We start from the raw sequence: 12,489 nt of genomic DNA, 5'->3' as shown, positions 1-12,489 counted from the left end.
GTTTCCTACTGAGCCTACAGTAACTTAGCATTTAATAACAATGTTATCTTCTCTAATAACTGTCTAGGGACCCAAGTCTATCAGAAGCTGTTTGAGAATGACATCTGTGCCTTACACTAGGAGTTAGTTAAGATAGCTACTTAATTTAGGTAATGAAGAATTCGGCTATTTTACAGATAGAATGCAGACTGTGAGGGAGATTGTTTCTTTATAGAGCAGTAAAATAAGACACTTCCTTACTCCTAACTCTACTTGTGATCTTTCTATCACCTTTTCCTACTTAAGAGTTCTTTAAATTCCACTGCTTCCCGATTTCACCTGGACCAATGGCAAAGATGGCAGACACGTGCAAAGTTGTTTTGCTCTGTGCCCCTGAAACTAAAAGGCAGGCTTGGGATCACGGAGGTTTCTGTTGGCTTGACCATGCCATGCAGACTCAGGGTTTAAGCACAAAAGGAATGATGGACTAATATCAGTAGAAAGGGAACAGACTGATTATCTGTCAGTCTGATGGTGAGTATTTTAAGACTTTTGCTACCAAATGAGCTGCCTGAGGTAAGTCCTTATGCAGTTTGGCCTTCATTTCCTTCCTTTACTCTTTATTTAGAAGTTATTGTGCAGGCTTTCCCATTTGAAACGCTGTTCTTACCGGGAGATATTCGGGAGTCTTTCTGCACTATAGAATAAGCAGTTTAACCTTTTCTCTACACGAAAAACTGCCATGTTGCATTTGGGCAAAAATGGAAACTTGAAACAAATAAACAAAACCCTCACTTTTTTCTTGTAATTTTTTTTTACATAAGTGTATGTATTTTTCTATTTTTCTCCATTCTTAATCGAGGTTCTTGCTTCCCTATCGAAGCATTGCCCGTGATGTTTTTTCCTGTCAAATCTCAGAGCAGATGGTCCCTCCGGGGAAGCTCTGGAAGTGTTGGGTGTCTGCTTATGCCTGGCCTCTCCTTCCCTTTTGGGGTCTTGTCAGATGACAAGTTATCAAACCACCTTCCCTCCTCTTAAGGGTCCTTGATCCAGTAGCAGCAGGTTTTGGTTCCAAGCACTGCAGAGACCCTTTGCAGCTGGGTTTAGCAGCTACCCGGTCCGCAGCAAACCCTGGTCCTAAGGTGAGAGTGACATCCAATCTGTCCAATCAGATATGCAGGTTTCTCTTTGGTGCCCGCCTCTCCTTCCCATCCGTGCCAATAACCGCTCTAAAAGGCCGGGCTTCTGCTGTCAAGTATCTCGGGTGGGCTAGACCTAGACGAGGAGGGGCGCCGGCTGGGAAGATGCGCTCCCAGGTGTTTGCAGCGGAAGTGGGAAACCTGTAGGTGATGGTCCAGCTGTGCCGCGCCGGGACGAGCAGGAGCAGGGAACAGGTAGGAGGCAGGACTTTTCCTTCTTTGCAGATAGGATAAAGAATGCGTAATTTCACGCTACTGTTGCCTTCCCCCTTCCCCCAATCCTGCCCCGCCCTCGTCACCCCCAAATCTCATGAGGTCGTCGCAGCTCTCGTCGTGAAGGCCTGAGGTGCAGGAGGTCTGGTGCTGGGAGGGAGGTGCACAGGATGCTGCAGCCTGGGGTCACCGGCGGAGCACGGCGGCAGTGCCGGAGGAGCGGGGGCTGAGCCCCATCTGTGTCTCCTCAACTTTCAGGCTTCCGCTCGCACCGCCGTGATGCGCCCACTGGGTGCCATGCCACCCGTCTGGGGAGGGTCTGGGGGAGCAGACCTGTCAGCCCCCGGGAACCCGGGGGTCTTCCTCGATCTGGAAGAGCTTCTCCTCCTCCCCACGCCTGTCCGCACCTTTCGTTCTCCCTCTCCTACCTTGCGTCTAGACTCCAGCACATCCCAGCAAAAACTGGGAATGACTGCGCCGAGGGGAAGAAGGGACTTCTCCCTCTGCTAAATGCTGGTTCCCTTCGACAGGGTGTGCGGAGGGGAGGGGTGGGAGTCGGGGTGGGGGGATATCCTGCACCTCGAGGGGTAAGTTCGGATTAATTACGCCTCTATGGAGAGGACACGGGCCCTTCTCCCATCGCTGCGGCAGTCTGAGCTGGGAGAGAGACAGCGAAGGCTTTGCCTCTTCTCTCCTAGCCTGGCGTTGTCTCCTGGGAACCACCTTCTCCCGTAGTTTCTAAAAGATAGGTTTATCCACGGGGATTCCCAGAGAGTCAAGTAATTGTGCCCTGATGGGTTCACAGCGACTGTGAGGCAGCCTCTCTGGGTGACCGCATCTGGGAAGTAGGTGTTGGCCCAGTGCCGGTTCCTGCTGGAGTCAGATTGCTGGAAGCAGTAGGGAGAACTGCAGAGAAATTATACGCTGCTGCATCACTTTCAGGGGTTGATGACACCCTGCTTTGAAAACTGCTGAAAATTGGGGTGATAGGAGAGGATGAGTGGAGAGCTGCAACCTTTTCTCATTTATTCATGCCAAAATCCAGCATGGGCATCTGTACGTGTGCTTGTGTGTGCGCACATCTCCAAGGTGGAGCTATATATAGCTCCTGCACACCCAGCCCCGTTTGCCTGCTGCTGAACAGGCTGCCTTGGCCTTCTGAAGCAATCTGGAGGCACTGAGTGGGCGGGGCAAAAAGGAATCCAATTCTCCATTGGGGGAAAAGCCAGAGAAGATCTGCTGACTGAGGAAACCCTGCAGGAAATAATGTTTCTGTAACACACTCAAAGATCAATAATTCCAAATATTATTTTGAATACATCATTGGAGTGCTATTTGATATTCATCTATTTTCCTGGATTTTTTCGGTTTCATGGTGTACCTAGGAACCATACTAGCTTGAAATGTAACACATGTATCACGTAAATATATATCATAGCTGGGATATCTTATGAAACTCACTAGAGCATAATGGTTTGCTTATGCCTGTACCTTGGTTGTTGGCTAGTAAATTTTGGGGGGTGGTAACTTATAGCTAGCAGCATTTGGGGATCTGGGGGGAAAGGATGCATCCTCTTTACAGGGTGTAGAACTAAGGGACCCTTAGGACCTTTGGAGTAGTTTTGATGTATTTCTTTGTATCAGTTTTACTGTGGAGCTGATACTTAAACTTGTGCTGCTGTTTCATATCATATATATTCATATTGCATGGGCTTTCTTTTATAGAGGTATGTGCATTCATTCTTCCCAATGCCTGGAATTATTTAATTCTGATAATAGCATTCCATTATTTTAGATGAGAAAATGAAAATGTAAAGGACACAAGTAATTTGTTTAAAGTCTTAAAAAATCCACTCTTTCAACCCTGATGTTCCAATAACCTACTGTGAATTATACATGTAGCACTTTCCCCTCAAACAGAATAGTTCAGCTTCCCATGGTTTTTGGTCCTGGTAACAAAATCTGGTCAAGATTGATACCAGTAATAATATAGTTCAGTATTATTCAGTGATTCAGATACAGTCTTATTTGTTGCTTAACCCTTATTGCAGTCTGATTTGTCCTTTTAATTAGACAGGAAATGGTTTGAAGGAAAATACCATTACCATTGAACACAGTCCTAGGCAGGGTCCAAGGTTCTCATTCGGAAGCATCAACATAAGTTGTTGTTTAGATGGATGCAGCAATGACTTGGGGAAAATGTATTGGTTGATAGAAGGCTATGTGTGGGGACTACTTTTGGAAACTGCCTTTGTCTTCATTATTCTTTTCACAAGGAGCAATGGATGACATGAGTGTTTCTATATCCTTCCACAAAATAAATCAATTTTCCCGTGGGGGTTATGACTTTGTACAGCTTATTCTGTATTTTCTCTTGTATCTTGTGCCCTTCGAGACTAACAAGACACCAAGAGAGAGAAAACTCATATTTCTTTAGGCAAAACATCCTATGTAATTGCCTTTTAAATAATCAGCAATGTTCATTCATTTCCATTTCCATTTTCATGCATTTTTACATGTAAATTGGTCATGTTCTGTATCATATCACAGACCCTACCCTCTCTAAGTCATCTTTAAGCTCTACTTCTTTGTGTCAAATATTTGTATTCTTTTATTGGTATATTGCTCATTTTTCTTTCCTTATGATATGCTGTTTTCCATATTGCTCGTCTTCTTAAAATTTTACTTGATACCATAATGATCTGATGTCATAATTTTCTCCTGCTTTTTCTAAGGCTCCTTTCTTTGTGCCCCTCCTATCTCTTCTTCCTGCTTCTAGCTTTCTGATGAATTCCCCCAAACTGGTAATAATTTATTTTATTGGAATTAAAGTTCTCATTTTACACTTCTACTGCTAATCTGTCCTTCATTAGCCATTTCCAAATACTATCGTAGTGGCTAAGAATACAGGCTATGGAAGGATACCTATACATGTAAATATTTATGTATCATTATGCAGATAAGTGAATGTCAGTAAGCGAGCTGGGGATTATAATAGCAATTACCTCAGTTTTTTGTGGGTTTATTTCAATCTTAAGTGAGAGGATGCATATAACACATTTAAAATAGGGCTTGACCCATAGTAATTGCTCATAAATAATAGCTTTCAGTAGTAAAAGTACTATTTACAGTAATAATAAGGAACATAGTAAAAACAAATTTTTGCTTGTTCCCCATCCATAGTCATCACCCATAAACTGGTTTTTAGCATAGGTTTATGATTAGTTATTTTTAGATGTTTTCTCCCTTACCTCCAAGTAACTTCAGTTACTTCAGTAACTAAAGTAACTCAGTAACTTCAGTAACTAATTTGTTCATTTTTACTCTCACCTCTAATTTGTATCTTTCTCTGTTTTCCCAATACCAGTTTCATCTGTCATTCATTGCGTGCCTGGATATGTGCAGTAGGCAGTTTAATCAAATGAATAAATCCCTCTGCTTTAATCTAAGGTGTTGCACATTATTATTGGTATAATGTATTTTTAATTTGTATTATTAGTTCTACTCTGCTTTGAAACTTTCACTGTGTTTCACTTCCTATCTTAAAAAGTATTGTCTTTGGAGCAAGAATACTTGGGTTCAAATTCTGAGAATTGGGCTTAGCAATCGTGTGCCCTTGAAAATATAGCTACTGAATAGGACATTTCATTATGGTCACATGAATGACCTATTTTGTAAAATTGCATCCAGAAGTATACCCTTTTACTATTACTTATAAAATAACATTTTCATGATTATAAGGAAATGCAGAATCATTCAGGAAAAATTCAAAATAAAAGAAAATTGTATGCAGAGACATCCACTTTTACCCTCTCAATAAATATGCATTGATAGTTAAAGTTTACCAATTTGAAATTAGAATGAATATTCATTTTTGCATTTAGCCTTTATCCCACTTGACATAATAACATAAACATTAATTTCATTTGATATTCTTAATAACCATATTTTTATGGCTGCCAAATGTTCTTTTATATAGAGCCTTTAGATTGTTTCTGGTTTTTCACACTTCTGAAAATGAACATAAATATACATTAATCTTTGCATTTCTTACCATTTCTTTACAATAACTTATTAGATATTGTCAAATATATAAATATATTCAGACACCTAATGCTTATTGATAAATTGCACCATCAAAAAGTTTATACACAAATTGATACTCAGCATAATCCAATATGGCTATGTTCTTATTAACACTTGGTGTTGTGGTTACAAAACGTGACTATTTTGATTGTAAAACAATTGTATTTAGTTATTCTTTTAAGTTGTGCTTCCATAATTTTGGATATGTCCAGGAAATGTGTTTGTTTATTGGCTCTTCATTTTTTTTTAATTTTTGGATTTCATTTGACTGTAACTTTATTGGGGTATTCATGTTTTCTTTGTTTAATACAAAATCTGTACACTGTGAAAATTTTCCTCATCCTGTTTTTTCCCTTTTGTGTTTTATGTTTTGGACATAGAGAAATTTTAATTTTATTTTAGTCTAACCTATATATTTGCAGTAGTATCTCTCATTGCTTTAAAGCTCAGAAAACTTTCTCTTACCTAATAATTACCTGATAGTTAGCTGACTATAGAAACATACATATGAGGATACTGTTGCTGAACTTCTTGCCTTCTTTGAAGTGGGATTTGGTTTATGTATATTGTGTATACAAGTATGTCCCTGTGTGATGAAATGGCTCCTGAGGATATAGAAAATGCATTCTCAGTCTATTAAAATCCCATTATTATTTAGGCAGCTCTCCCGGGAAGTGAATAGTACCTTAATTCTTTCTGAGCTACCACTGTCCATTTCAAAAGTGCCACAAGGCAAAATGTACTATGGGAGATATTAATGACCAGGTTACTCAGCCAAGGCAGTCACATTGTTCGCACAATTATCTGAATGACTCAGGCACTAAATCTGCTTTTGCCAGGATTATCCAGATGGTCCTTAATACACTAGATAATTGCTCACCTCTGTACTTGATTTTTATGATGTACACCTGACCATGCTATTGCTTTTCCTGCACTGTTTTGTTACTGTTCTCTAAATGCTAGGTTAGTTGCATGTTTCTTTTATAAGAGGCAATTTCCCTGGTGTTAAGAGCACACAAGAGTTATATAGAACTCTGCATGAAACCCAGCTTAGCCAGTTACAATCTGTATGATTTGGGGGTAAGTTATTTAATCTCTGTAAGTCTCTGTTTCCTGTGTAGAAAATGATGATATTCAAAGTTCATCATGTAAAGGGTTGTCAGGAACATGTATACATGGACAAGGATACATGGACAAAACCAAAGGGGGGTAGGATCAAGGATGGGAAGTGGAGATGGCTGGGGTGGGGGGAGTAGTGGGAGGAAAATGGAGACAACTGTACTTGAGTAACAATAAAAAATGTGGAAACTATCCCCCCCCCAAAGTTCACAGTCCTTACTTCAGTCTCCCTCTTCTCTAGTCTTCTTTTCAAATGTAGTTTTCATACCATAACCAAAGTTATCTTTCTAAAGCCAGTCTCATCAGATACTTCCTCTGCTGAAAATCTTTTGATAGCCTCCTTTTTAATAAAGTGACTGAAGTCCTTTGCATCCCACCTAAAGTCCTTTATTAAATGGTTCCTGTTTACTTCTTTAAGACTGTTTTCTTATAATCCCAATCTCTTCCATCTCCAGCCAGTCACACTGAACTGTTCACACTTCTAACGCATCATGTTTTTTCCCTTCCTGTCCCCCTCCAAACTCTACTCTTTCCTCATATGCCAGTCTTGGCTAGAATTAACCTCCTTGTCTGCCCTGAAATTGACTGCTAACGTTTTCAAGGCTCAGCTCAGGTCAGCTGCTACCTTCTCTGGGGGACTTCTCTAAACTCTCAGGCTGAGTTTTGGGCACTTATTCAGTGCTTCCATAACGACCTGTGGATACCTCAGCTACAGCATTTACTATAGTGTAACTGATTCTTTACTTGTCTATTACCAGTACTCATAGGCCCTTGAGGATAGTGGCCATGCCTTATTCCTTTTTGTGTTGAATGAGGGACTGACATATAGTTGATACTCAATTAATATTTTATGAAGAAATGAATAAAAGAAGGTTAAGATTAAACTTATTTACAGATTTCAACAAATTAAGGATTTATACCTCTACCTTGGAGTGAATGAATGAATGAATGAATGAATAAAAACTAGAAGTTATGTCAATCTTCACAATTTTTCAGGGATTAAATTCCTGGTTTTATTGATTTATACAACAAAATAGAAAAAGGAGAGTCCTTTAATATGCAATTTGATAAAGAAAAACTATACTTATGACACTGCAGAATTCCCAAATATTAAATTAGTGGGAAACTCTTTTATATGATTCTGTATTAGAAGGAAGAAGAAATATATAGTTACATGGATAATGTAAATATATAAATTAAGCAGTGGTGGAGCTAAATATTGGCAAAATTTATACCCCTCCTCTTTACTTAATAAAAAGGTCTTTCATGATATGATGTCCAGTAGTTTATAAAGTGTGATTACATGCATAAACTCATTTGATCCTTCACAACAATTCTGAAAGTTAGATTGAAATACATGATTAGCTAAACTTAACAGATGAAACAAGCTCAGAGAAGTAAGTCATTTGCCTAAGATCATATAATATAATAGTGGCGTAGCTTGAAAAAAAATAGTTGCATGTTTGGTGTATTGTGCTTAGCCAAAATATCTCCTGAGAAGCTGGCCATCTGCCACCATTTTTTTTCCAGGCAAAGATACTGGTGTTGATATTAACAATCAATCCATTGAGAGTCCTGAGCAATCAAGTGAGAATACACTGTACCAATACCTATTTACAGTTTTCACTTGGGTTTTTAATGATCTGAGAAGAAACCCACTGACCACAGTTTTGGGTTTAAACATATTTTAAAATCTTTTACTTATTTACTTGACTGGCTAATTAGACTATACACGCACACACCCATATTACACTTTTTTTTTTACTTCAGAGTATATTTCTTTTTATTTTTGGTGACAATTACAATGTTCTTTTCTCATCTTTTAAAACTAGACTATTAAAATACTTTTTCTAGATATTCTGAATTAAGTAGTCAATATTCAGCTTTTTAGTTTGGCGTAGCTTCTATGCAATCTTAGAGAATCAGATGAGTCAAATATGTTTTTCAAAAATAGTGAAATTGTTGAAAAGAAATTTATGAAAAATAGTTGGATACTTACCTAGAGCAGTGATCTAGCCTAGTTTGAAATTTGAAAATACTGAGGTATAAGGCTGATTTTCCTATTTGACTTGTGCAAATGATTTCTTCTCTATAAATGTGTTGTATGCATTATCCCATAACTAACCAAATGTAGTGAAGTGGATTTTATTTATTTTGACCATTTTACAAATGAGAAACATTAGGGAAATTAAGAAGTTAATGATTAGAGAAGATAGAATTCACGTTCAGGTTATCTGACTCCTGAACCTAAGTTAATAATCATTGGGTCATTCTGCCTCTTGTGATATTTGGCTTTAGTATTTCGTGAGTCGCAATTTAAATATTCTCTGTTTCAGGTGATCAGTATTTATCCCTAGACTCCTAAATATACTTAGTATCAAAACAAGAGATTAAATTATTGTAAACATATATCTTTTATTTATAGATAACTCATAAACAGAATGGCCTTTCACTACAATGATTTACATGGGCAGTTTCCCAAACATGAATTAAGCAATTACAATGTGCCATTTGAAAATACATTATTTTAAATTTGAACCAAACATTGGAAGTTTTTATGCCTTTCTGCCCTAATTTTGCTTCCAAACATCACAAACCATAAACAGTAATTCTATCCTAAGACATCTAATCTGAGAGTACTTAATTGTCATGGTTACTGAAAGTACAGATTTGCTACATATATCAGGCAAGATTGCTGAGGATATTATAAATAATATTTATGTATTTCTGAGACTTACATTAATATAATAGACTATTATATTACATAAAATTTTCTATTACATATTATTTTATTCATGAAAGCAATATGCTTTTAGTGAAGAAAGTCTTGTAAAATGCATGCTGGATTGATGTACTATATTTTTCTTTTGGTTTGCTTATATTATTTTAGAAAGATAACTTTTGGTACTAAAATGAACTCAGTATTTCTAAAATAAGGTATTTTAAAATTCTGATTTATGCACAATTAAATGGTGATGAAACTAAGATGTTTACTTTCAATAAAGCATTGTATTGCTTTTTAAAAATCTTTTTTATTAAGAATAACAGAAATACAGTAAAGTGCACAGAAAAAGGTCAGCTCAATGAATTATAACAAAGAATTTACATCCATAAAATGAAAACTCAGTTCAGTATAAAGAACCTTGCCAGCACCTGACATTTCCTCTTTCAGATTTTCCCAATTACTACCACCCTAATGGTCTGTAAATGTAGCCACTATTCTGACATTAAGACTTTATAGAATAGTTTTGGGCATTTTTGAAATTTATATAAATGGAATGATAGAGTATGTACCTTTTGGCATCAGGTTTCTTTCTCAAACTTTTTGGTGAGATATAGAAGGTGGGGAAAAAGTAGGTTTACAGTTGTGAGTATGCAAAACACAGAGTATATTCTCGTATTATTATTTAATAATTATTGTATTGTTTTCCATACAAACAATGGCAAACCTACTTTTACTGAACCCTGTATTCATGTTTTTGCTTGTAACAATGAATTTGCATGTAAAACATAGCTTATTTTTATTGCTCTATAGAATTTTATTGTATGACTACTTCAAAATGTACACAGCTGTTCTACTTGTTGGACATCTGTGATGTTTCTAGTTTTATTACTAATAATTCTCTTATGAACATTCATGACTGTATATTTTCTTTATAGCCCAGGTATGTGTATGCATTTTTTATAAAGATGTAACTAAGATTAAAATTGCAGAGTAATAGGCTATTGCTCAGGACAAATTCCTAGTTTTTTCAAAGTGGTTGAAACAATTTCCAATTCAACCAGCAGTGTGTGAAATTCCAAGTTGCTCCATAGCTTTGCCAACACTTTCACCAATCACCACCTTTCAGATTGAAACTGTTCTAGTGAGCGAGAGTGTGTGGAGATAAATATCTAGGTATGGTTTTAATATGCATTTCCTTTTTTGATAAGAAGTTGAACAACTTTTTACATGTGTTTTGGCCATTTGAATAGCTGTTTAGAAGTGTCTGTTCAAAAGTTTTGTCCATTTTGCTACTGAGTTATCTGTCCTTTACTTACTGATTCATAGGAAGTTCTTTATATAGTTTGCATTTGAGCCCTTTGAGAATATTTGCAATTATCCCACTCTTTGATTTGCCTTAATACTCCCTTAATGTTGTCTTTTTATCCACAAATGATATCAATTTTAAGTAGTCCATAGTATTTTTTTGTATCTTATTTAATAAAACAAGTAATTTTGTTTACTTTAAGTCATGGAGATATTTTTCTGTCGTGCGTTCTAGGCATTATATTGTTTTACCTTTCATGTGAGATTGATTTTTGTGTGTGATTTGAGTCATATTTTATTACTTTTATGAATATAAAATTGATCTAAAGCCATTTATTGAAAAAACTGTCCTTTTCCCATGGTTTGGCAATGCTACCTTTGTCAAAAATCAAATGCCCATGAATAGGCAGGTCTCTTTTTGGACTTAATTGTGTTTCACTGATTTATTTATCTATTGTTGAACCCAAATACACAGCCTTAATTATTGAAGATTTAAAATAGGTCTTAATGTTTACCAGAGTAGGTCCTTTAGTTTAGCCATTTTTTGAGTTCTTGAATAACTATGAATTGGCTCTTTCAGTTTGCAGGATGATGTCTAGCCCACTGAGCCATACCAGTCGTCAATTGGCTCTTTGCCTTTCTGTATAACTTTTAAAGTCATCTTGTTAATTTTTATAAGTTCTTGTTGGAATTTGATAAATATGACATTGGTAGACCAAACATTAATCTACCAATCACTTTGAGGATAATTGACATGGTAAAAATGAGTTTTTCAATTTATGATTGCCTATATATCACTTTATATCTTTTAATTTTTTCCTAAATGATTCAAATTTTGTGTGAAAACCATGTACAACTTTTGTTAGATTTATTCCTAGGCTTTTGACTTTTTGTGCTATTGTAAGTACTATAATTTCTAAATTTTATTTTCTAATTTTGTCCATAGTAAATACAAATAGAGTTGAATTTGTATGTTGATCTTTTATCAACTTGCAAAACAAACTGTCAATGTTAATAATTTATTTGTTGATTTTTTAAGTTTGTAGAAACTCAGTTATTGAGAACAATGAGTTTATTTCTTCTTAGCCATTTCTTACAACTTCTTAGAATCTTGTCTTATTGCCCTGGCTTGGATCCTCAGTGTAATGTGGCACAGAACTGATAACTGACATGCACGTCTCATTTCTGATTATCGTAAGACATCACCATTAAGTATTAGATTTTTTTACAGCTAATCTTTATTGAAGTAAAAACGTTTCTTCCTATTTTGGTTTAAAATTTTTAATTTTTAAATTTTTCATTGTAATTTATTGATTTTGAGAGAGACAGAGAGATTCATTCCACTTATTTTTTTAAAATTCTTTTCTATTCTACTTATTTTTTAATTCATTGGTTGATTCTTATATGTGCCCTGACTGGAGTTTGAGCCTGTACCTTTGGTGTATCCAGTCAGTGCTTCAGCCAACCAAGCTACCTGACCAGGACTACTAAATGTCATTTATTTTGTTTGTTTGTTTGTCCTTTTTTTGTTGTTCAATTACAGTTGTCCCCATTTTTAAATTTTTAAAAAAATATTTATTTATTTATTTTTAGGGAAGGTGAAAGAGAGAGAGAGAGAGAGACATCAATGTGAGGTTGCTGGGGGGCTGTGGCCTGCAACCCAGGCATGTGTCCTGGCTGGGAATTGAACCTGCGATACTGTGGTTCGCAGCCTGCGCTCAATCCACTGAGCTACGCCAGCCAGGGCTCCCCATTTTCAAAATTTAAAAATTTTTAAATAATTTTAAATGTATTGACATGGCCATCTGATTGTCTCTTATATTAGATTAATGCAGTGAATTATATTGGTTGATTTTCAAATGT

At 36.4% G+C, this 12,489-nt stretch overlaps 1 protein-coding gene across 2 annotated transcripts in view; it reads left to right on the top strand.

The window, feature by feature from the left end:
* Nucleotides 1-1,196: 1,196 nt before the first annotated feature.
* CNTN1 (contactin 1) overlaps nt 1,197-12,489 on the top strand; it is a 318,439-nt gene continuing 307,146 nt past the window's right edge. The window contains exon 1 of one of the 2 annotated variants that reach the window (XM_028531929.2): nt 1,197-1,373. The gene's annotated coding sequence lies outside the window, so the exon portion shown is untranslated. The remainder of the gene's footprint in view (nt 1,374-12,489) is intronic. The other variant, XM_028531933.2, reaches the window with a different exon arrangement.

This window comes from Phyllostomus discolor, chromosome 2 (assembly GCF_004126475.2).
Source record: "Phyllostomus discolor isolate MPI-MPIP mPhyDis1 chromosome 2, mPhyDis1.pri.v3, whole genome shotgun sequence".
NCBI classification, from domain to species: Eukaryota; Metazoa; Chordata; class Mammalia; order Chiroptera; family Phyllostomidae; genus Phyllostomus; species Phyllostomus discolor.
Note: the sequence above shows the minus strand (reverse complement) of the source record. Positions and strands in the feature narration are given on the sequence as shown.